This window comes from Gracilinanus agilis, chromosome 1, assembly GCF_016433145.1.
Source record: "Gracilinanus agilis isolate LMUSP501 chromosome 1, AgileGrace, whole genome shotgun sequence".
In the NCBI taxonomy this organism is placed as follows: Eukaryota; Metazoa; Chordata; class Mammalia; order Didelphimorphia; family Didelphidae; genus Gracilinanus; species Gracilinanus agilis.
Window position 1 is genome coordinate 722,756,418 of NC_058130.1, and position 23,981 is coordinate 722,780,398.

Genomic DNA, 23,981 nt, shown 5'->3' on the forward strand with positions numbered 1-23,981 from the left:
GTTCGTCTGGACTTGTTTTTATGTCCCCTTGAGGAGTTTTGTGTGTTTCGGTCAGGAGAGGTTAAGAGCTGCTTCTTACTCTGCCGCCATCTTAACCCGGAACCAAAGCATTACCTCTATTTAAGATTTTTGCATCTATGTTCATTAGAGAGATTGGTCTGTAGTTTTCTTTCTCTGTTTTTGATCTACCTGGTTTTGGAATCAGTACCATATTTGTGTCATAAAAGGAATTTGGTAGGGCTCCTTCTTTGCAAGTCATTATATTTTGCTTAACATCACTTTTGTACCAAAATTATGAAAGCAGTGTTCAGTGAAGAATATAAAGTCTGAGATATGGATAGAAGTAGAACTCAAGAAAATCAAGGAAGATATAAGGGAGAAATAGTGAAGGAAATAAGAGACATGGGGCATCAGGGCCAACTGAGGAATGGTACATATATTTAGGAATATATAGAGATAAATCTGAGAAATGGATAGAAGGGGGAAAATATAGAACTCAAGGAAACCAAGGAAGATTTAAGGGGGAAATAATGAAGGAAATAAGAGACATGGGCCATCAAGGCCACCTGAGGAACAGTATATATATATATTTCTGGATATATAGAGAGAAATTAAAAAATAAAGTTCTAGCATGAAGAAAGTTTCAAGGAAGTTTTCTGAAACAAGTGAAAATGGGACATTTCATGTGACAAGCCCATTTGAGTAGTTGCAAGGCAAATAGAGTAAAAGTATAAGACGTTAATAGTTATCAAACCCAGAACTGATTTGGTTAAAATATGTCCTGAATTAGAGATATTCTTTTATTAGGAGAATTATGTTCATTTGGAAACTAAAAAGCAAGGATTCATAAAAAACTAACCCTAAATTAGGTGAAAATTTTGAATCTTATGTAGTACTTGAAGTAATTAGGCCTTGTATAGAATAGGACTAAATACCTGAAATAAGCTGTCCACCAGAAAACAGAAAATATCCACTAATAAGGGCTGTCTTGAGAGATGTTGTCTTCAAGTTTCTCCAATCACAAAGATCCCAAGCTCATGGAGTCACTGCTGGCTGGACCTCTGCTCCAAAACCCTGCACTCACACACCAGCACTGATAGTTTTTCTCTCTCCTCCCTCTCCACCTGCATTCCATTCAGAATGTCCATGGCTGACAGCCAAAATTTTGCCCTTACTTAGCCTGCCTGCTAAATCTGCCCTCTTACTTTTTTTTTAAACCCTTGTACTTCTGTGCATTGTCTCATAGGTGGAAGATTGGTAAGGGTGGGCAATGGGGGTCAAGTGACTTGCCCAGGGTCACACAGCTGGGAAGTGGCTGAGGCCGGATTTGAACCTAGGACCTCCTGTCTCTAGGCCTGACTCTCACTCCACTGAGCTACCCAGATGCCCCTGCCCTCTTACTTTTAAAGTCTATTTCCCTATTACAACTTCTAGTTGCCCAATTCTGGTCTTTAGTGACTGGTTTTCTGCTGTAATCTTTTGATTTTCCTTTTTGATTTGATCTATCCTGTTTTTCATGGTTTTCTGCTGTTTAATTTGGGTCTCCAATTTGCTTATCATTTTGTTTGATTTGGGGGAATCTTTCTCCAATTTCCAATTGGGAATTTCTGTCTTTTAAACTGTTAATTTCTTTTTGAGCTATTTCCCACTTTACTTGTCAAATCTCTTCCATCTTTCTCATGATCACAGTTTTGTACTCCTCAAGAGCTTGTGACCAATTTTCATTTTTTGTGAGGGTTTATAAGTGTTTACTTGTTTGTCCTCCCATGCTGTCTGCTCTATGGTCAGGATTTTTTCTCTGTAAAAATTATCAAGTGTCAGTGCTTTTCTTTTATTCTTTCTGGTGGTTATTTCTTGGGCATTGCTTGTCATCAGTAAGCTTGTTTTTTCTTCTCAGCCAGAAGAATGAGGGGGCAGGCTATCTGTGTAGGAGCTTTGGAGCATTTTTACATGAGGCGACATTATGAGTCTCAGCATCTTCCACTATCTGCTAAGCTTCTGCTGTCTGCTGCCCCTCTCAGCACTATTCTTGTTCCCTGGATCTGCACTTTCTAGCCTCCTGGGGTCTTAAGTCTTTTTGCTCGCAGGAGAAAGCACCTGGTGGTTCCAGTTAGCTTCCAAGAACTTAGTCAATGTCCCATGCTTGCTCTAACTCTTGTGCACTGACTGGCTCTGGCACTGTACATGGGGTGGGGCAGAGTTGATCAGCTCACATTTTAGTGGGAGCTATTTCACCCCCTTAAAGAGTGGAAATGCCCAAATTCCACATACCTTCAATGCTGTGCCATATTGTGGGGTTCCTTCACTCATCTATATTTGTTTTTTGTGTCCTTTTGAGGTATAATGTATGGGTTAGTTAGTAGAGTTAAGCCCCCTGCTTCAACTCTGCAGCCATCTTGTCATATTCTAAAGCATCATCGTTCTGAATTTTAATTCTAATCCTCATTCTAAATGTAATTATAAGCATTAAATTTTGTTCTGAAATTATCTGACTATCCTTTATGAAAATTATGAAACAAGTGGTTAAGTTATTGCATGGCATTGATTATAAACTATTGTATAACAATTATGATGTTAAAACTCAATCAAGTATGTAATTGGAAATATTTTAGAGGAGAAAACTGAAAAGACCTTTTAAAACCTCATTTTCTATAAATTCATAGTAGCAAGTAAAATTCTTATTTTCAGAAAGTAGAGAAATCGTGATTTTGTTTATCTTATAGAATTACTTTTATGAAGTTATATCTGCAGTGCAATTATAATTAAAGACACATGTATGTGCATGTGTGTCCAGATTATAATGTGGAGGCTCATAACAAGTTTTGAGTAAACTTTCCTATATTCACAATACACACACACACACACACACACACACACACACACAAACACACACATATATATAATTCAGAATGTAATTAATTACTTGATTTCTAGTGATAGATTTAATACCAGGATGAGTTTAAACTCTAGGAGATGATGTAAGATTTTAAGGTACGTTAAACTTTATTATTGCAACATTTTGGGAGAAATCTTCACTTAGTGCTAAGCTGTGGTTAGTAAAACTTGCTTTAGAAGAGAAATTATATTAGACAGTATTTGATATTGTTCTGAGTCTGATTATAGATAGAATCATCACAAAGTATTACTCAAGAAAGGATTCATACTGGATTAGAGATGATATCTGAACTGTAGAATGTGTTTTGTCTCAAGGGATAAGTTGAAAGAGCTACCTTGATATAGGTTACAGTAGAAAACTTCTCTCTTTATTTATCTAAGATGATATTTCCTCTTGAATAGAAAATATTTCCACCTAGACTATTCTTAGTATGGCTTATGTAATTTTCATCAATGCATTTGGCTATCTATGACTTTTGCCTAGAAGTGAAATCAGACTAGGAAACAATTTTCTCCTTACTATATCTATGTCTAATTTTTTTAACCCCTTACCTTCTGCTTTAAAATCAATACTATGTATGGGTTACAAGGCAGAAGAGGGGTAAGGGCTAGGTAATGGGTTTAAGTGACTTACCCAGGGTCACACAGGAAGTATCTGAGGCAAGATTTGAACCTAGGTCCCCCATCTCTAGGCCTGGCTCTCAATCCACTGAACCACCCAGCTGCCCCCTCACTTTTTATTTTTATGGCAACTTTCTATAATCAGAGCAAGTGATCAGTGAACTATATAGACACAATACTAAATATTCACCTATTAGTCTAAGACTAGAACTAATCTAACAGTTTGGAAGATCTAAGCTATTCTATTCAACCAGAAATTATACTTTTTCCCTTAATCAAGAAACAACAAATTTTATGAGTATTTGGACTTATCATCTACCTGTTATTAATTAATATTTGTGTTTAAGATAAGGTCTTTCAAATTTAGAGTTGTTACTAATACTTGTACATAGGTCATATCCTTTGATGCAAATAAATACTTTGAGATAGTTGAGAGAAGATCAATCAAGCTTAAACTAATTTCTTTTTCTAGATTAATAGGAATATTAGAATCGCATGATCAAGAATGTGATTTCTCATCATTGTGATGGGGATCAGAGAGAGATGGAAAATTATTATCCCACCTCCTCTTTAAGTATCCACCAAGATGTCTTAGGGAGAGCTAAATAATGAGCATCCAAATTTTTATTGATAGAGTCGAGATGCTGAAGGAATTTGTTTATGGTCCCCAAAAGAGATCATTGGACAGTTAATTTATGATTATTTCTAGTCTTAAGAATTGATTTTTTTTACCCAGAACCAATAATAGTTGTTGAAAGTTACCCTAAAAAAAGGAAATTTAGTTTACATGAAATGATCTTTTGTTTCCTAACTATTATGAATATCAATTATACATGAAGTAGAATGGACTATCTTTACAAGAAGCAAGGTCATTTTTATTGGAGATCTCTAATGATAAGGTGTATTCATACAATTCAGCTCTTTTGTAGTGGGAATTATTTCTCTTATTGATTGGTTTAGATTCCACTAGACTCCTTTCTCTCAGATTTCTCTTTTCTAACAACTGTAAATTCTTATTCCAGTTTCAAGAAGAAAATAATTAGATATTCTTGTTTTAAATATATTTAAACCAAGTAAAAATGTATAGATTGTTTTATGTCCAAAATAAGAAACACACATACAGAGTATCCTTCATGTGTTTTTCTTGTATTTAAAAAAGAAAACCATTTCCTTATCCTTAGTTATATGTAAAAAGTTTAATCTGGAAATCTACTGTGGACAATGAGAAAACAAAGAAGTAAGAATTGACTCTGGTCCTTTTGGAAAGCATAGGGAAGTCAAGATGCCTTTAATAGAGGTGTCAACAGTATCTCATCTCTCTGTTTTTGTTAAATCATTTTCTTTTTGAGTACTCAGTAGAGGGATAAATATAGATACTTTCAGAGATTAAAATACCACTTATAAAAAATGTGCACAGAAACCTACATAATTTTTCTTATTAATAAAAGTACTCTTTTCTGAATTTGCATCCTGCTTCAATTCTCTCACCGTGACCAAGTTCAAACTGATCCATTATTTTTTTTTATCTAGATCAGCTATGGTCCATTTGATTCCATTCTTAGTGACAGGGTCCAATTTCCTTCTCTCTATCAGATGGCCCCCAAAGATTCTTCTCTTCACCAAGGTGTTGTCCGCTTAATAGTATATTTTAAATGGAACTGGATAGGACTGGTTGTTACAGATGACATGAGAGGTGAGAAATTCCTCTGGGAAATGAGAGAGGAAATGGCAAAGAATGGAGTTTGCATGTCATTCACAGAAAAAATCCCTGTCAGTGAGAGAAGACATATGGAATCACATGAAGACTTCATGCCCAGGATTGCAATCTCAGCAACCAAGGTGATTGTCGTCCATGGTGATACCGATTCATTAATGATTCTGAGACATTCACAAATGCCTTTTTTGATTACACGGAAGATATGGATTGCCACATCTCACTGGGACATTACCATGAGACCCATCTTTCATTATAGTTATAATTTCCATGGAGCTCTCACATTTTCATATTTAAACAGTGAAGTTCGTGGGTTTAAGATTTTTCTTAAGACAATTATACCTTCTAAATATTCAGATGATATTTTACTTAAGGGATTCTGGCTTTCAGCTTTTGCATGCCCAGATCAACAAGCAAACCCAGAGCAAATCATATGTTCACCAAATGCCTCTTTGGAGAGTTTACCTCTGAACTATTTTGATATGACCATGTCTGGCTTGAGTTACACCATCTACAATGCCATCTACGCTGTGGCGTGGGCTCTCCATGAAATGTTTCTGAGAAAGTCAGCTGAAAGACCAATGGGAGGTGAAGAATATTTAAGACTTCATTCATGGCAGGTAGTGCTGAATAGGTGGCCACTTTTTAGCTATGGTGTAGTGAGGACATATTTTGGGTATTGTGGGACAAGTTGGATAATAAAGTCCCTTCCAGCTCTCAAATTCTGTGATTATATGCTCTTTATTCTTAATTGCCCATTCTCTTCAGTATTTATGTGAAGCTTATAATTGTTTCTTTCACAGAGACTTGGAATTGGCAAAGACTTCAGGTACAATCTTAAGCTCATACATATATATTGGCAGGAACCCCCTTTTCAATAACGTTGCTAGTGTACTAAATAATTCTTTTTCTAAAACATCTAATATTGGGTGACCTACGACCTTCAAAGACATCTTATAGCTTTTTGTGTCTGCTTTAGTTGTTAAGAAACCATTCATCATTGGACTAGATGCTGTTGGTTATGTCATAAAATGTTCTATACTGTTTGAAAACCAAACCATTGACCAGTCCTCATAACCTCTCTACCTGCTATTGAGTAATTTTCTCATTACTTCTCATTATGAGAATTAAAGCAATACAGGCCATATTATATTTTCTCATAAGTAATGAGGGATTCACAGTTTCTTATTAATCAATTCAGTCTGGGCCTTAATCCCAGTTTATGAATAAACTAGAGACACTTCCTTTCATATAAATATTTTATTACCTTTCTCATAATCAGCCTTTTACAAACACAAATTGTAGTGACCATATATTTAATTGAGTATAACAAACTATATAAAAAGCCATATTTGAGTAATATGCCCATGAGAGATGATAAATTTCTAGATGAAATTACCTCTGGCTATTATTGAAAACTTTGATTTTTGACAAATATGTAAATAAATATTCCTTCTATTCAATTCTCTCTCCATCTCTGTTTCTGTCTCTCTTTCTCTTTCTCTCTATCACTCTCACCCTCCTTTCCTACCTCCCTCCCTCTCTGTCTTTGTGTGTGTGTGTGTGTGTGTGTGTGTGTGTGTGTGTGTGTGTGTGTGTTTCCTCAGGATATCTTTAGACCCTGATATAAATTCAGTTCTCCCAAAATGCTCTTAAGATTTTCTCATTACAATTAAGTTACTCAGTCTCTCAAGAAAGTAGTTATCCTAATCCTTCTGTGCCTCACACAATCTCCATCATCTTGATATTTTCCTTTTTCCAAGTGGAAGCTACACGTTCTATGATTTTATTCCCTTTGAAAATACAGTAACATAATCCTTATTCTCTGTGGGAGGAACTATAGGAGTTAGTGTTCAATCTTTATAAAAACCAAACTCAATTTTTATTTATTCATCTTATTCTTGAAACTATATAGCTAGGAGTAGACATGTAATGGTCACTCAAACCTTGATCCCAATACTGATTCCCTTCAAAGCATTAAGCTACCCTGTTTCCCTGACCTAGGCCACTCAACATTAGGTAGCCTGGTAACCCTCTTCTCTTAAGGAGTCACCATATTGTTGAGAGAATTAGATGAAATGATCAATCAACTTTATCCCTGCCATAGCTAAGAAGTCTTGAACTTAATGAAGTTAATGTAACCAGCCTCAGCCTATCCAACAGAAGGTATTATAAGCATGTGTAATGGTGCCCAAGAGTAGTTACTCTCTATCTTTTAGCCATTCCTTCCCATTGTCTTCTGGACCATGGAGACATAATGCAGTAATTCTTCTATATGACATTCATTCAGTCCTTGGAAGACCATCACTGTGCTGTTTCTAATTCTTTTCTTTATAGGATATCCATCTCTCATTCAGTAAAATATCTTTGAATTTATGTGTATCTCTCATATTTAATATACACAGTTTTCTCCCACATCTATCCCTTACATTTCACAGTTCACTTTATCAAATCTCCAGATAGCAAGGCAAGTATACATTTAGTAATTTCATTCATGTCCTTTCCATTTTTACTAAATATACCGGTATTCTTATCTGATCAGAGGTAGCTAGATGATTCAGTGGAATAACTAGCCACCCCTAGAGACATGAAGTCCTTAGTTCAAATATGGTCTCGGATACTTGTGATCCTGGGCAAGTCTTTTGGGCCCATAGCCTAACTCTTACTGCTCTTCTGCCATGGAACAAATACACAGAATTGATTCTAAAATGGAAGATAAATCTTTTTTTTATTAAGATGTGATCTAGAAAATCAGTGTTTTGTAGTAATGTTAGAGTGCATCTCTCAGTCAGAAAACTTGTTTCCAAATCTAACTGTTGGATACATACTATGTAATGTTGGGCAGTTCACTCAACCTTAATATGTACCATGTTATCCTCAAAGAGTATAATTTGTCAACACTTATGGCAGCTGTTTTTTTTTTTTTGCATTAATAAAAGGATTTTCCTCATCAGGAAGCTCTCAAATCTGATGAAATTTCAGGAATCTAAACTATTGTCACCCAGAAATCCCCATATTCTTAAATGCAATCTTTTGAACAAGTTAATTACATTAAACTCACAATTTTCTAATAATTTCTGGGTTTTTAAAAATTTATTTATTTAGAATATTTTCCCATGGTTACATGATTCATGTTCTCTCCCTTCCCTCTTTTTTCTCCTCTCCTGAAGATGACAAGCAATATCACTGGCTGATACATGTATCATTGTTGAAATCCTATTTCTATATTATTCATATTTGCAATAGAGCGGTTTTTTAAAGCCAAAACCCCAATCATTTCCCCATTGAACCATGTGATGAATCATATATTTTTCTTCCACATGTCTACTCCCAAAGTTCTTTCTCTTGATGTGTTTAGCATACTTTTTCATAAGTTCCTCTGAATTTTCCTGGATCATTGTATTGCTACTAGTAGAAAAGTCATTATATTTGATTTTGCCACAATTTATCAGTCTCTATATATAGTGTTCTCATGGTTCTTACTCCTTTCACTCTGCATCATTTCCTGGAGGTCTTTCCAGTTCATATAGAAATTCTCCAGCTCATCATTCCTTACAGCACAAAGGTATTCCATGACCATCAGATATGGTATTTCTTTTATCGTGTATATAGAATACTATCCTTGTCTCTATAGATTTGGAGTTCTTTAAATTTAAAAATAATCCTAAAAATAAGATCCTAAGAATGATCTGGAAAGACCTTGACAGGGTAGAGCATTGCAATGAATAATTGAAAGAGAGGAAATTCAATAGCAATATATTTAAAGTCTTATTTATAATTGATCTACCTTCACAAATAAAGGAAGGAAATGGTATGGTGAAATAATCTATCATTCGATAAACATATATTAAGTGCTTACTATTAAATACCAAGCACTCTATTAAATTCTGGGAATACTAAAAGTAAGAGACAGAGAGACAGAGAGAGAGAGAGAGAGAGAGATAGAAACAGACAGACAGAGAGAGAGAGAGAGAGAGAGAGAGAGAGAGAGAGAGAGAGAGAGAGAGAGACTCTTAGCTTCCTGCCCTAGCTTTTTTATGGCAAAGTAGGTGCTCATGATGACTGTGCCAGGGATGGGATGCTGAGTATGCTGGGGTGATGGCTCTACTGGGACTCAGCATCAGGACATCAGAAACATAACATTTCTAAAAAAATTACTTTAGTGAATGAATGGAGTATTAACTAGAATGAGGAGAGTGTTGTAGCAGATACTACCACCAGAAAGCTATAAATATTGAAAATAACCAAAGTGCAATGTTATGAGGTTGTGGCAGTATCAGAAGACAAAATGGGAAAATATTTGAGCCATGTTGCAAAGATAAAATCAACAGAAGGCATTAGGTTAGATAAAATAGATAAGAGATAACGAGGAGTAAAGGATGAAATGTAAACAATCAACCTGGGGGGTGTAAGCAACACCATGGGTTCCAGAAGTTCATTTCCATGGGTTCCAATGAAAAATCAGGTTTTATCAGATCTCCGAATAAGGTTACAGAACTCAATAAACCTACATTAGAGGTCTAGAATCTCTCATATAACTTAGAGGTTGTACTTGGAGGGAAGCCCATCCCTTAGACACAACCCAGTGATGGGAACTTCTTTTTCCCTTTCCTTTCAGCTTCACTCCTTCCTGAAGAACACCCAATTTAACAATACTGTTGGTGATCAAGTTTTTGTGGATGAGAATAGAAACTCTGAGGCTCAATATGCCATTATGAACTATGTGGTCTTCCCTAATTATTCTGACAGTCTGGTGAGAGTGGGACAGTTTATCCCCAAGGCTCCACTTGGTCATGATTTCACAATCTATGAAGATGCCATAGTGTGGGGATGGTGGGATTCAAAGGTCAGAGATGTTATAAATGTTAAATTTATACTTCTAATTAAGGAGAAAATTCTTGCACTATTTGGTTTACTCTACCTTGCATATATTTATGAGCATTAACAATCTGACTACTTTAAAAAAATAAGATTATACATCTAGGTAATTAAAAAATTTTCACTGACCATCATGTCAATTTTTCTCCATTTTAGATAGGAGAAATCTGATGCTCAGGAAGGTTCAGTGATTGATTCAGGGTTACACAGGCAATCAGCATCCTAGATAGTATTTGTTGTTGTTGTTCAATTGTTCAGTTATTCAGTAGAGTGGCTGGCTATTTTTTCAGTCAATGTGTCCCCAAATAACAAATGAGGAACTGAGGAAAATAGGAGTTAAGTGACAAGTTAATAAGTGTTCAAACTTGAGTTTGAGCTCAAATCTTCCTAATTCCAGACCTGGTGCTCTATCCATTATACTATTAATCTGTTGCAAAGGTGAGAGAGAGAGAGAGAGAGAGAGAGAGAGAGAGAGAGAGAGAGAGAGAGAGAGAGAGAATGAGAATATATATATCCAAGTTCTATCTATATCATATCTATAATCTTTTGAAAGAGCAAAATTTAGCCTTCTCTCAGTCTCGCTTCAACTCTATCCTCTTCTCAAATGAGAATGAACAAAAAAAGGGAAAAGTTCCACAATAACCATGACCAAAAAATATAATGTGTTATTTTATATCCTTGGTCTTTTACCCCTCTAACAGAAAGTGGGTAGTATGGCTCAACTTTAACTCTATGTATCTGTGGTTGGTTATTATGCTACTATTTGGAGTTTCTAATTCCTTAAAAGTTGTTTGTTTTATATATATATATATATATCTATCTAAAACTTATATGTGTCTGTATCATAATTTGTTCAGCCATTCTTCAATCTATAGGCTTCATTTTGGATTCTCCCTTTTTGTCACTTCAGAAATAACTTCACAGGTGGTGGAGAAAATGCACGGACCTGTCTGATTTCTCTCAAATTCCCCTTCACTTTAACCTTTTAAATTATATCTAAAAATGAATTCTGGAGAAGCAGAACCAACAAAAGGACAGGGTGAAACAATTTTCCCACCCAATACAACTTAGAAAGTTATCAGAAAAAGATTGTCACACCAGAGTGGGCGTGGGGTTCAGACCAGCAACATGAGGCAGGAACCACACAGCAAGAAGCCAATGGAAACTTTGAGATTGCTAAATCAACAGCAATGGTTTCCAGAGCTCTCAGTCCACAGACAGTAAGGGGATTTAAAGATTGGTGAGAAGATTATAGGAGAACTTTCTGGTATAGGTGTAAGATTCTGTTCCATTGTCCATATGGATATCTGTGTTACAGTGAAGAATCACAGCCACTTGGAGTAGATCCAGGGTAGGGAAGAAGAATTGCAAAACTCTCCATGGGGTTACAGAGATTTAGGGATCCTGGTCACATTTCTAGGATAGAAAAGAGTACTTCTAGTTTTTCATGCATTAAAACACAGGCCAGCAGAGTAGGAAACATACTTCTCCTTAAATCATACCACCATAGAAGAACTGAAAACTTATAGATCCCAAAAACTAGCTCTGAAATTCTATACACAAAAAACCTGACCTTTTGGCCACTGCCTCTTCCACCCCAGGAACAAAGACCAATGTTAAGATAGTTTGGGGAGTTAACAGTTTAGAAAAAGCCTGGAAAAAAAATAAGCAAACAACAATAACAACCAAAGAAGTTGACTGTAGAAAATTATAGTTGCAAGAAAGAACAAAACACAAAGTCAGAAAATCAGAAGAACAAAATCCAAACTACTACTTGCAGAGTCTCAAAGAGAAATGTGAATTGGTCTTAGGACCAAAAATAATTTCTGGAAGAGGTAAAAAAGTATTAGAAATATTCAATAGGAGAGGTAGAGGAAAAATTGAGATAAGAAATGTGAGTGATACAAGAAAATCAGAAAAAGAGTAGACAGCTCAGTAAAAGAAACACAACAAATACTGACAAAGCTATTCCCTTAAAAATAGGCCAAATGAGAAAAGAGACGCAAAAATCCAAAGAAGAGAACTTAAGAAAGCACAATTGGCCACATGGAAAACACTAAAATTCATGGAAATTCACTAAAGAAAACAACTTCTTTTTTTAAAAGTAGAATTGGCCAAATGGAAAAAGACATACAAAAGCTCACTGAACAAAATGATTCTTTAACAATAGAATTAAGACCGGGAAGATGGCAGCTTAGATGAAGTGAATCTTAAAACCTCCACACCCTTACACACAAAGATAGAAAACAATGCGGGAAGAAGAAAGAGGACCAAATCTAATAATGGGACAGAGCAGGGGGAACCCTACTACAGCACAACTAAAGACGAACACCAAGAAAAAGGGTTCAATTCTTGAACTGTCAGGTCAGAGGGCGTAGAAGGGGAATCACAGGATGCCTCCCCCACATGCTGTGAGAAGTCCCCAGTGGCCTGGGAAATCTCAGGGCCAGTGGATGCATCCGTAAGGAGAGAGGGCCTTGCTGGCATTGGACTTGGGGAGTTAAACATAGGCACTGGAGAAGTGACAGGAGGATAAAACCAGAGAAACACAGCAAAAATGCCCGGAAGATGTTGGCTTAGAAAGAGTGAAACCCCAGATGACAACTACACAACACTTTCCAAACAATTAAAACTAGATCTAAACAATTTGAAAAACATTGTCTGCTCATGGGAAGGACGAGTTAACATAATAAAAATGGCCATTCTACCCAAATTAATTTACTTATTTAGTGTCATACCTATCAAACTAACAAAAAACCTTTTTTACTGAATTAGAAAAAACTATAACAAAGTTTATTTGGAAGAACAAAAGATCAAGAAGGGAAATAATGAAAAAAAAAACCTGAAGGAAGGTGGCCTAGCAGTACCAGATATTAAGCTATACTATAAAGCAGCAGTCATCAAAACAATATGGTACTGGGGGCAGTTGGGTAGCTCAGTGGATTGAGAGCCAGGCCTAGAGATGGGAGGTCCAAGGTTCAAATCTGGCTTCAGACACTTCCTAGCTGTGTGACCCTGGGCAAGTCACTTGAACCCCATTGCCCAACCTTACCACTCTTCCACCAAGGAGCCAAAACACAGAAGTTAAGGATTTACAAAATTAAAAAAAAGCCAATATGGTACTGGCTAAGAGACAGAAGGGAAGATCAGTGGAATAGACTTGGGGTAGGTGATGTCAGCAAGACACTGTATGATAAACCCAAAGAGCCCAACTTTTGGGACAAAAATCCACTATTTGACAAAAACTGCTTGGAAATATGGAAAACAATATGGGAGAGATTAGGTTTAGATCAACATCTCACACCCTATACCAAGATAAATTCAGAATGGGTGAATGACTTGAATATAAAGAAGGAAACTGTAAGTAAATTAAATGAATATAGAATAGTGTACTTGTCAGATCTCTGGGAAAGGAAAGATTTTAAAAGCAAGCAAGAGTTGGAAAAAATTACAAAATGTAAAATAAATAATTTCAATTATATTAAATTAAAAAGTTTTTATACAAATAAAAACAATGGAACTAAAATCAGAAGGGAAACAACAAACTGGGAAAAAATCTTTATAACAAAAAATTCTGACTGAGGTCTAATTACTCAAATATACAAGGAACAAAATCACTTGTATAAAAAATCAAGCCATTCCCCAATTGATAAATGGGCAAGGGACATGAATTGGCAATTTTCAGATAAAGAGATCAAAAGTATCAACAAGCACATGAGAAAGTGTTCTAAATCTCTAATAACTAGAGAAATGCAAATCAAAACAACTCTGATGTATCACCTCACACCTAGAAGATTGGCTAAAATGATAGCAGTGGAGAATAATGAATGTTGGAGGGGATGTGGCAAAATTGGGACATTAATGTACTGCCGGTGGAGTTGTGAACTGATCCAACCATTCTGGATGGCAATTTGGAAGTGTGCCCAAAGAGCACTAAAAGAATGCCTGCCCTTTGATCCAGCCATACCATTGTTGGGTTTGTACCCCAAAGAGATCATAGATAAACAGACTTGTACAAAAATATTTATAGCCTGTGCTTTTTGTGGTGGCAAAAAACTGGAAAATGAGGGCATGCCCTTCAATTGGGGAATGGCTGAACAAATTGTGGTGTATGCTGGTGATGGAATACTATAGTGCTCATAGGAATAATAAACTGGAGGAATTCCATGTGATCTGGAAAAACCTCTAGGAATTGATGCAGAGTGAAAGGAGTATAGCCAGAACAACATTGTACACAGAGACTGATACAATGTGGTAAAATTGAATGTAATGGACGTCTATACTAGCAGCACTGCAATGACCCTAGACAATTTTGAGGGATTTATGGGGAAAAAATGCTACCCACATTCAGAGGAAGAACTACAGTAGAGGAAACACAGAAGAAAAACCACTCCTTGAACATTTGGGTTGATGAGGACATGATTGGTGATGTAGACCCAAAAGGACCACACCAATGCATCTATCAATAATATGTAAATAAGTCTTGATTGAAGACACATGTTAAAACCAGTGGAAATGTGAGTTAGCTATGGGGGGAGGGAGTTTCTGGGGGTGAAGGAGAAGTAAAAATCTGAATCATGTAACCATGGAAAATTTTTCTAAAAATAAAAAAATTAATTAAAAAAAACCAATAGAATTGAGAAAATGGAAGCTAGTGATTCCAGTAGATATTTTAAAACAGCAAAACAAAATCAAAGGAATGAAAAAATAAACAAAAATCTCATATAGCCCAATGGAAAACAACTGACCTGGAAAATAGATGTAGGAGAAATAATTTAGGAATTACTGGACTACCTGAAAGTCATGATTAAAAAACAAAATTGATCCCAGCCATCATCTTTGAATTAATTATCAAGGGAAATTGCCCTGATATTCTAGAACAAGATGGCAAAATAGAAATTAAAAGAATTTACCTGTCATTTCCTGAGACTTGAAAGAGATTCTCTATTTCCATACTTTTGAATTTCCTCATATTTATATCAGTCTCTGAACACTTCTGGATAGGAGTTCTTATATAGTTGTTCTGCTCTTTGGTAGAGGGTATTGGGTTTTGTTATTTCAGGATATCAGGAATATGGAAAGAAGATTTCAGTGTTTTTAAAATGTTCAGATTTCGGGAAAAACCTGATTTCTCTCCCCTTACCCTTTCACTATCCCACTCTGAACCTTTTATATTTTTAACCTTTAAGATTTAAATTGAAATCCAATAACTCCAAGTATTATATTTTATAAGATTTTCATAATAACCACTTGAAGTAGAAAGAAAATAAACTAAAAGAAATAGAAGTTCAAACTTAATTATCTAACAAAAAGTAAACCCATGTGTGTAGATTCTCCTGCCTAGAATAAAGCCACTTTTCCAGTCACAATCAGAGAGGTGGGGCTTTTGTGTGTGTTGTTGCCCTTCCTGCTAGTTCTCCTAAATAATAATTTGTAAGTAATCTTCCTCACAAGAGGCCACAAAAAACGTATATCTTCCCTATGTAAGCACATTACATGAGAAGGATCATGGGAAGTTGGGATAGAGTTCTGGGGTTCAAATCCAAATTATACAAAACTAAGTTTACATTTAAGCAACAGTGGAATGATTTAGCCACTGTCAATCATTATGGAAGATCTGCTAGTTCAGAATGGCAGAACTGCAAGCTTCTGTTGTATGGATTCCTACCCTAGTTATTCCTTTTCAGACAATACACTGAAGTAGAAACTGGAACCAAGGCCCTACTCTGAATTGAGAATCTGAGCCACTCTGTTGTTGTCTGTTACAGAATCTTCTCTTCTCTTAGTCCATCATATATGGCTTGAGACAGTACTTATTGCACAATGTCACCTGAGGGCCCATATGTCCTTTCTAATCCACCATGGATCAGTGTCTCAAATGAGCACCCATTCCCTTCTAGGTGTCTTGATATGAATCTAGGACTTCCTTGTTTCCTAAAGCAGAATTTGAAATTTTTCCTAATATCTATATACATGTGTATCCATCACTTCATGTCAACCTGGGTTGGAAAAATGGCTCTAACTTTTTCTTGAATTTATCCATGAGAATTTGTTCTGATTCATTTCTGGATCTGTTTGTGGAGTTTAGTTTTATTCTGTTGTGCCATGCTATTTTTCTCTCTTCTGGCATTTTGATTGTGACTAATAGTATATCTTCTTAATATATTCAATGCTAACTCTGCCCCCCATACCATTTTACTTGTTTTATTCCTTTTGGAAAAAAAGTATACTAATCATATGGAACTTCTTATAACATTTTACCATTTGATTCCCCTTCTTCAAAGTCCCAATGTGCTTAGTTTCCCATGAGGAATGATAGCTGAGAGCTTCCCCAAAATAAATATACCACTCTCAACAGGAATCCATTTTCTCTTAGAGATATATAAAAGGACTGGGCAATAGAACAGACATTTATTAAACATTACTTTATACTTGATGACTTATAAATATTATCTCATTTTATCCTCCCAATAGTCCTATCAGATAAGTACTATATTAATCCCATTTGACAGTTTAGTAAACAGAAGCAGTTTAATACTCACCCAGGACCACACTGCTATTAAGTTATGCTAGATTTGAATTTGGGTCTTCCTGATTGCAAGCTTAAATTTCTATCCACTCAATCACTTATCTCTCTGTGGGAATGGCTGTCAAAGCAGGAATTAAATATAAAATAAGCTTACTTTACCTTCTTAAAACCTCAGTAGGTCTTAGTGAAAAATTGGTATTCCATTCTATTGTTCTCTTAGGTTCCCAGTGGAGTATGCAGTGAGAGTTGCTGTCCTGGATTTAGGAAGAACCCTTTGGAGGGGGAGGCAGCTTGCTGCTATGACTGTTTCCCATGCCCAGAAGGGGAAATTTCCAGTCAAATGGGTGAGTTTCTGCAGAGTCTTTATCCTTCTTATGATCATTGATATAGAAATAACCAACAGATTATTCTTATACAGTTACCTACAACCACCAAGAACATCACTAAGTCAGAGATCCTCTGAGAACTACGAAAACCATAGGAATAACCTGAAATAAGTACTTATGGTATCCCAATACATGATGAGAAGTGTAATCCACAGGGAAAAAAATTATTTGCTGTCTAATTTCTTTGGCAAACTTGGTCTTTTTTTGGATACAATTGTTGGTGTCTAGAGGGTATGTTATATTTGTTTGTGTACAAGTATACATACATATAATACATATGTTATATATGATTTTACATATTTGTATATGCATACAAGAGAGAGGGGAAAATAGGTAGGTAGGTAGATAGATAGATAGATACATAGATACATAGATATGTAGATACATAGATACATAGATAGATATTATGTATACCTATGCATCAGGGGCCTTATCATGAGAATAGAGGAGTTCAATCCACAGAAAAGTATTCAAATCAGGCAGGAAATCAAAGGTAGAGATGGAAAATGGATTCAAGAGTATAGAATGATCCTCAGTTTGGATGATTTACCCTGATATATTTGGTCTGGGATTAATATGAAAAAACCATTAGAACAAATTGATTTAATATTCAAATACAGGGGAGTCACCACACACACACACCTATGTTCTGACTGGGTTGTTATGTTCTTTTAGTTCTATTGGTGATGAAAATGAAGGAGAGTTAAAAAGATCAATATGGCAATGGCTGACTGAATGTCCTGGATAGCTCTGGTTTAGGATGTGGGTGAGGAAGAGAGGTGTTTAATACTTATGAGCGTAATAAAAAATAATGCACATCTTTCATTCTTTAATAAGCTTATGGGTCTGTTTTCAGAGGAACATCTGATCATAACTAATCCAATTCCAAAGCCTATCAGAATACTCAGAGATCATGTTTTCTACTTTATTTCAAACATGAAACAGCAATTACATAATTCTTTAAGGTTCCCCATGGGCCATCCAAAGACTAATATCCATAGAATTAATAGTTTAACATTTTTCCCCTCTGCCTAATTTTTTAGCTCCCATATCAATACTGATCCACAGTAGGACATAGAAAATTCAGACTCACTAGAGAATGCTAAAAGCAATAGTATTCTAATTTTAGACATTATAACCAACATAAAAGAAGGTTGTTATAGGGCAAAAGGCTAAGAATTTACAAATGTGACTTCATTTGTAAAGAAAACTCTTATATCAGGAACTACGTCTACCAATTCAGGTTAGCATCTTATCTGAAATTTATTGTCTTAGAGTTTCCTAGAGAATTGAGAGGTTGAGTGACTTCCAGAAGATTACCAAAGAATATTCATCAGAGGCAGGACTAGAACTCAGGTCTTTCTACCTTTGCAATCAGCTCTCCATCAGCTAGATCACACTGCCCTTGGAGTGACATAAGAAATTGAACCAACTCAGAAGAATAAGCAACGTAGCAATAGAAATTCTGGGAAGATGGCAGCTTAGAGGGAGCAAATCTTAAAACCTCTGCACCCTTACACACCGAGATAGAAAACAATGCATTTCAAGAGGAAAGAGGAACAACTCTAACAAAGGACAGAGCAGGGGGAACCCTACTGCTGCACAACTAAAGAAGTACGCCAAGAAAAAGACTTCAATTCTTGAACTGTCAGGTCTGAGGGCATAGAAGGGGAATCCCAGGACACCTCCCCCACATGCTATGAGAAGTATCCAGTGGCCTGGGAAATCTCAGGGCCTATGGAAGCACCTGTAAGGAGAGAGGGCCTTGCATGCACGGGACTTGGGGAGTGGAACACAGGCATTGGAGAGGTGATAGGAGGAGAAATCCAGAGAAACACAGCAAAAACACCAGAGAAGAAGGTGGCTTAGAGAGAGCCAAAGCTCAGACCACAAACCACTTGGCTTCCTCAAACCTACATAGAGAACAAAGGGCTTTAAGAGGAAAGAAATTCAGATCAAACATAAGGAAAGCAGCGTAGGGTGACCCCACTGCTGGACAGCTCAATTCAGGAAAAACTCTCCTTCTTGTTCCCCCACATTTTTGTGTGTGTATTTGTTTTTGTTTTTCTCCTCTCCAGGTTTTAGCCTCAGGGCAGATTAAGAAGTACAGACTAACAATTGGGAAGGCAAGAAGTCTTCAGAGGGCAGAGAAAATAACTACAAACCTCCATTGCCAGCTGAGGGAAGATCTTTCATTAAAGATCTTTAAATACATCTGCTTGAACTAGGAGAACAACAAAGGAAAAAATATGAGTAAACAACAGAAAAAGACATAAGAAATGACAATTGACAGCTCTTTCAAGGAAGTGAAAAAAGAGCAAATGAAATAGAAATAGAAGAAGAGGAAGAAGTTCCAGTGAATTGAACACAGGCTTTGGAAGATCTCAAAATTCAATTAACTCAAGAATTTCAGAAACTCAAAAAGCAATCAAAAGAGGCAAGAAAGGCTGAAGACAATTTGAAAAAGGAAATACATGGACAAAAACAAGAAAATAAAGTCTTAAAAGCCAGAATTGGCCAGCTTGAAAATAAAGCAAAGAAGGCAAAAGATGATCTACAAAGAAAATCAGACTAGAAGGAGGATGACCAAAAAGCCAGGGATGAAATTCAGTCTTTAAAAAACAGAACTCAACAACTAGAAGCAAACGACTTCACAAGGCAGCAAGAATATATAAAACTAAATGAAAAAATGAAAAAAATTTGAGGAGAATATGAAAAACCTCATTGATTCAACCAAAGATCTGGAGAACAGAGCTAGAGGAGACAATTTAAGAATTATTGGTTTACCAGAACATCACAATAAAAGAAAAGGTTTACACATCATCCTACAAGAAATTATCAGAGACAACTGCCCTGACATACTTGAACAAGAGGGAAAAGTGGAAATTGAAAGAATGCACAGATCACCTTCGACATATATATATATAATCTTAAATAGAATACTAGCAAAGAGACTCCAGCAAGTGATCAAGAGCATTATCCAACATGATCATGTGGCATTTATACCAGTAATGCAAGGATGGTTCAACATAAGGAAAACCATCCACATAATCGACCATATCAACAAGCTAACAAAAAAAATCATGTGATTATATCAATAGATACTGAAAAAGCCTTTGACAAAATACAACACCGATTCCTATTGAAAACACTAGAAAGTATAGAAATAGAAGGAACTTTCCTAAAAATAATAAAAAGTATATATCTAAAACCATCAACAAGCATCATATGCAATGGGGATAAATTAGAAGCCTTCCCAATAAGATCAGGCGTGAAACAAGGATGCGCATTATCACTTCTATTATTTAACACTGTACTAGAAACACCAGCAGTAGCAATTAGTGAAGAAAAAGAAATTGAATGTATTAAAATAGTCAATGAGGAGACTAAGCTATCACTCTTTCCAGATGATATGATGGTATACTTAAAAAATCCTAGAGAATCAACTAAAACGCTAGTAGAAATAATCAACAACTTTAGCAAAGTTGCAGGATACAAAATAAATGCACATAAATCATCAGCATTTCTATGTATTTCCAACACATCACAGCAGCAAGAGGTAGAAAGAGAAACACCATTTAAAATCACACTAGACAATATAAAATACTTAGGAATCTATCTACCAAAACAAACACAAGAATTATATGAACACAACTACAAAAAAAACTTTCCAAATAATTAAAACTAGATCTAAACAAGTGGAAAAACATTGATTGCTCATGGGTAGGATGAGGTAACAGAATAAAAACGACCATTCTACCAAATTAATTTACTTATTTAGTGTCATACCTATCAAACTACTAAAAACTTTTTTAGTGAATTAGAAAAAAACTATAACAAAGTTCATTTGGAAGAATAAAAGATCAAGAATATCAAAGAAAATAATGAAAAAATCGTGAAAGAAGGTTGCCTAGGAGTGCCAATTTTAAAATATACTATAAATCAGGGGTTATCAAAACAATATAGTACTGGTTAAGAGACAGAAGGGAGGGTCAGTGGAATAGACTTGAGGTAAGTGACGTCAGCAAGACAGTGTATGATAAACACAAAGAGGCAATTTTGGGGACATAAATCCACTATTCGACAAAAACTGCTTGGAAAATTGGAAAACAATATTGTAGAGAATAGGTTTAGATCAATATATCACACCCTATACCAAGATAAAATCAGAATAGGTGAATGACTTGAAAACAAAAAAGGAAACTATAATAAATTAAATGAAAACAGTTTACTATACTTGTCAGATCTCTGAGAAAGGAAAGATTTTAAAACCAAGCATGAATTAGAAAAAATTACAAAATGTAAAATAAATAATTTTGATTATATTAAATTAAAAAGTTTTTGTACAAACAAAAACAATGCAACCAAAATCAGAAGGGAAACAAAAAACTGGGAAAAAATCTTTATAAGAAAATACTCTGACAGAGGTCTAATTACTCAAATATAAAAGGAACTAAATCAATTGCATAAAAATTCAAGCCATTCCCCAATTGATAAATGGGTAAGGGACAAGAATAGGCAATTTTCAGATAAAGAAATCAAAAGTATCAATAAGCACATGAGAAAGTGTTCTAAATCTCTAATAATTAGAGAAATGCAAATCAAAACAACTCTGAGGTGTCACCTCACACCTAGCAGAATGGCTCAAATGATAGCAGGGGAGAGTAATGAATGTTGGAGGGGATGTGGCAAAATTGGGACATTAATGTACTGCCGGTGGAGTTGTGAACTGATCCAACCATTCTGGATGGTAATTTGGAAGTATGCCCAAAGAGCACTAAAAGAATGTCTGCCTTTTGATCCAGCCATATCATTGCTGGGTTTGTACCCCAAAGAAATCATAGATAAACAGACTTGTACAAAAATATTTACAGCCACACATTTTGTGGAAGGAAAAAAACTGGAAAATGAGGATATGCCCTTCAATTGGGGAATGGCTAAACAAATTGTAGTATATGCTGTTGATGGAATACTCAAAGGGATAAGAAACTGGAGGAATTCCATGTGAACTGGAAAGACTTTCAGGAATTGATGCAGAGTGAAAGGAGCAGAGCCAGGAGAACATTGTACATGGAGACTGATATATAGTGGTAAAATCGAATGTAATGGACTTCTCTACTAGCAGCAGTGCAATGACCCAGGACAATTCTGAGGCATTTATGGAAAAGAATGCTACCCACATTCAGAGGAAGAACTACAGGAGTGGAAACACAGAAGAAATACAATGGCTTGAACCCTTGGGTTGATGCGGACATGATTGGGGATGTATACTAGAAAAAGACCACACCAATGCAAACTATCAATAATATGGAAATAGGTCTTGATTGATGACACATGTTAAAACCAGCCTTTCCTGCATTGGCTATGTGGGAGGGAGAATTAAGGTAGAGGTGAAACGAAAAGTAAGAACATGAATCATGTAAAAATCAAAAATTTTTCTAAAAAATTAAAAAAAAGAAAGTTACAAAAATGCCTCTTTCTGATTTAGAATTCACTCTCTCTATAACCCTGAGAAAGTCATGTAACTCCATTCTCTCAGTTTCCTCATCTATGAAATGAACTTGAAAAAGAAATGGCAAACCACTCCATTATCTTTATCCAAAAAACCTCAAATGCAGTTATGAAAAGTAAGACAAGACAAGATTAAAATTATGGTGTTTGATGTAGATTTGTAACATTACCAGCAGACAAATCCCCTTTAATTTTCATATCCACTGTCATAAAGGCAATTCAAAGTTTTATTTGGGACATGAAAGATTCAATGAGGGAAAAGTAAAATGGAAGACAGGGGTTGTCTAGGGAAAAGAAAGCCTACAAAAGCAAGCATGGTTCTAGAGTGCCAGAGAGGGTTTTTTTTTCAAACATTTATTAATATTCATTTTTAACATGGTTACATGATTCGTGCTCCTCCTTTCCCCTTAACCCCCCACAATCCCCCCACCCATGGCCGATGGGCATTTCCACTAGTTTTGTCATGTGTCCTTGATCAAGACCAATTTCCAAATTGTTGGTAGTTGCATTGGTGTGGTAGTTTCGAGTCCACACCCTCAGTCATGTCCACCCCAACCCATGCGTTCAAGCAGTTGTTTTTCTTATATGTTTCCTCTCCTGCAGTCCTTCCTTTGAATGTGGGTAGCATCTTTACTATAAATCCCTCAGAATTGTCCTGGGTCATTGTATTGCTGCTGGTACAGAGGCCCATTACATTCAATTTTACCATAGTATATCAGTCTCTGTGTACAGTGTTCTTCTGGCTCTGCTCCTTTCGCTCTGCATCTGTTCCCGGAGGTCTCTCCAGTTCGCCTGGAACTTCTCCAGTTTGTTATTCTTTTTTGCACAATAGTATTCCATCACCAGCATATACCACAATTTGTTCAGCCATTCCCCAATTGAAGGACATACCCTCCTTTTCCAATTTGTTGCCACCACAAAAAGCTCAGCTATGAATATTTTCGTACAAGTCTGTTTATCTATAATCTCTTTGGGGTACAAACCCAGCAATGGTATGGCTGGATCAAAGGGCAGGCATTCTTTTATAGCCCTTTGAGCATGATTCCAAATTGCCAGCCAGAATGGCTGGATCAGTTCACAGTTCCACCAGCAATGTATTAATGTCCCAATTTTGCCACATCCCCTCCAACATTCATTACTCTCCCCTTCTTTCATTTTAGCCAATCTTCTAGGTGTGAGGTGATACCTCAGAGTTGTTTTGATTTGCATTTCTCTAATTATTAGAGATTTGGAACACTTTCTCATGTGCTTATTGATACTTTTGATTTCTTTACCTGAAAATTGCCTATTCATGTCTCTTGCCCATTTATCAATTGGGGAATGCCTTGATTTTTTATACAATTGATTGAACTCCTTGTATATTTGAGTAATTAGACCCCTGTCAGAGTTTTTCGTTATAAAGATTTTTTCCCAATTTGTTGTTTCCCTTCTGATTTTGACTACATTG

The 23,981-nt window shown here is 35.9% G+C and overlaps 1 pseudogene; it reads left to right on the forward strand.

Moving 5' to 3' along the window:
• Nucleotides 1-23,981, forward strand: part of LOC123256756 — a 232,014-nt pseudogene that overhangs the window by 110,392 nt on the left and 97,641 nt on the right.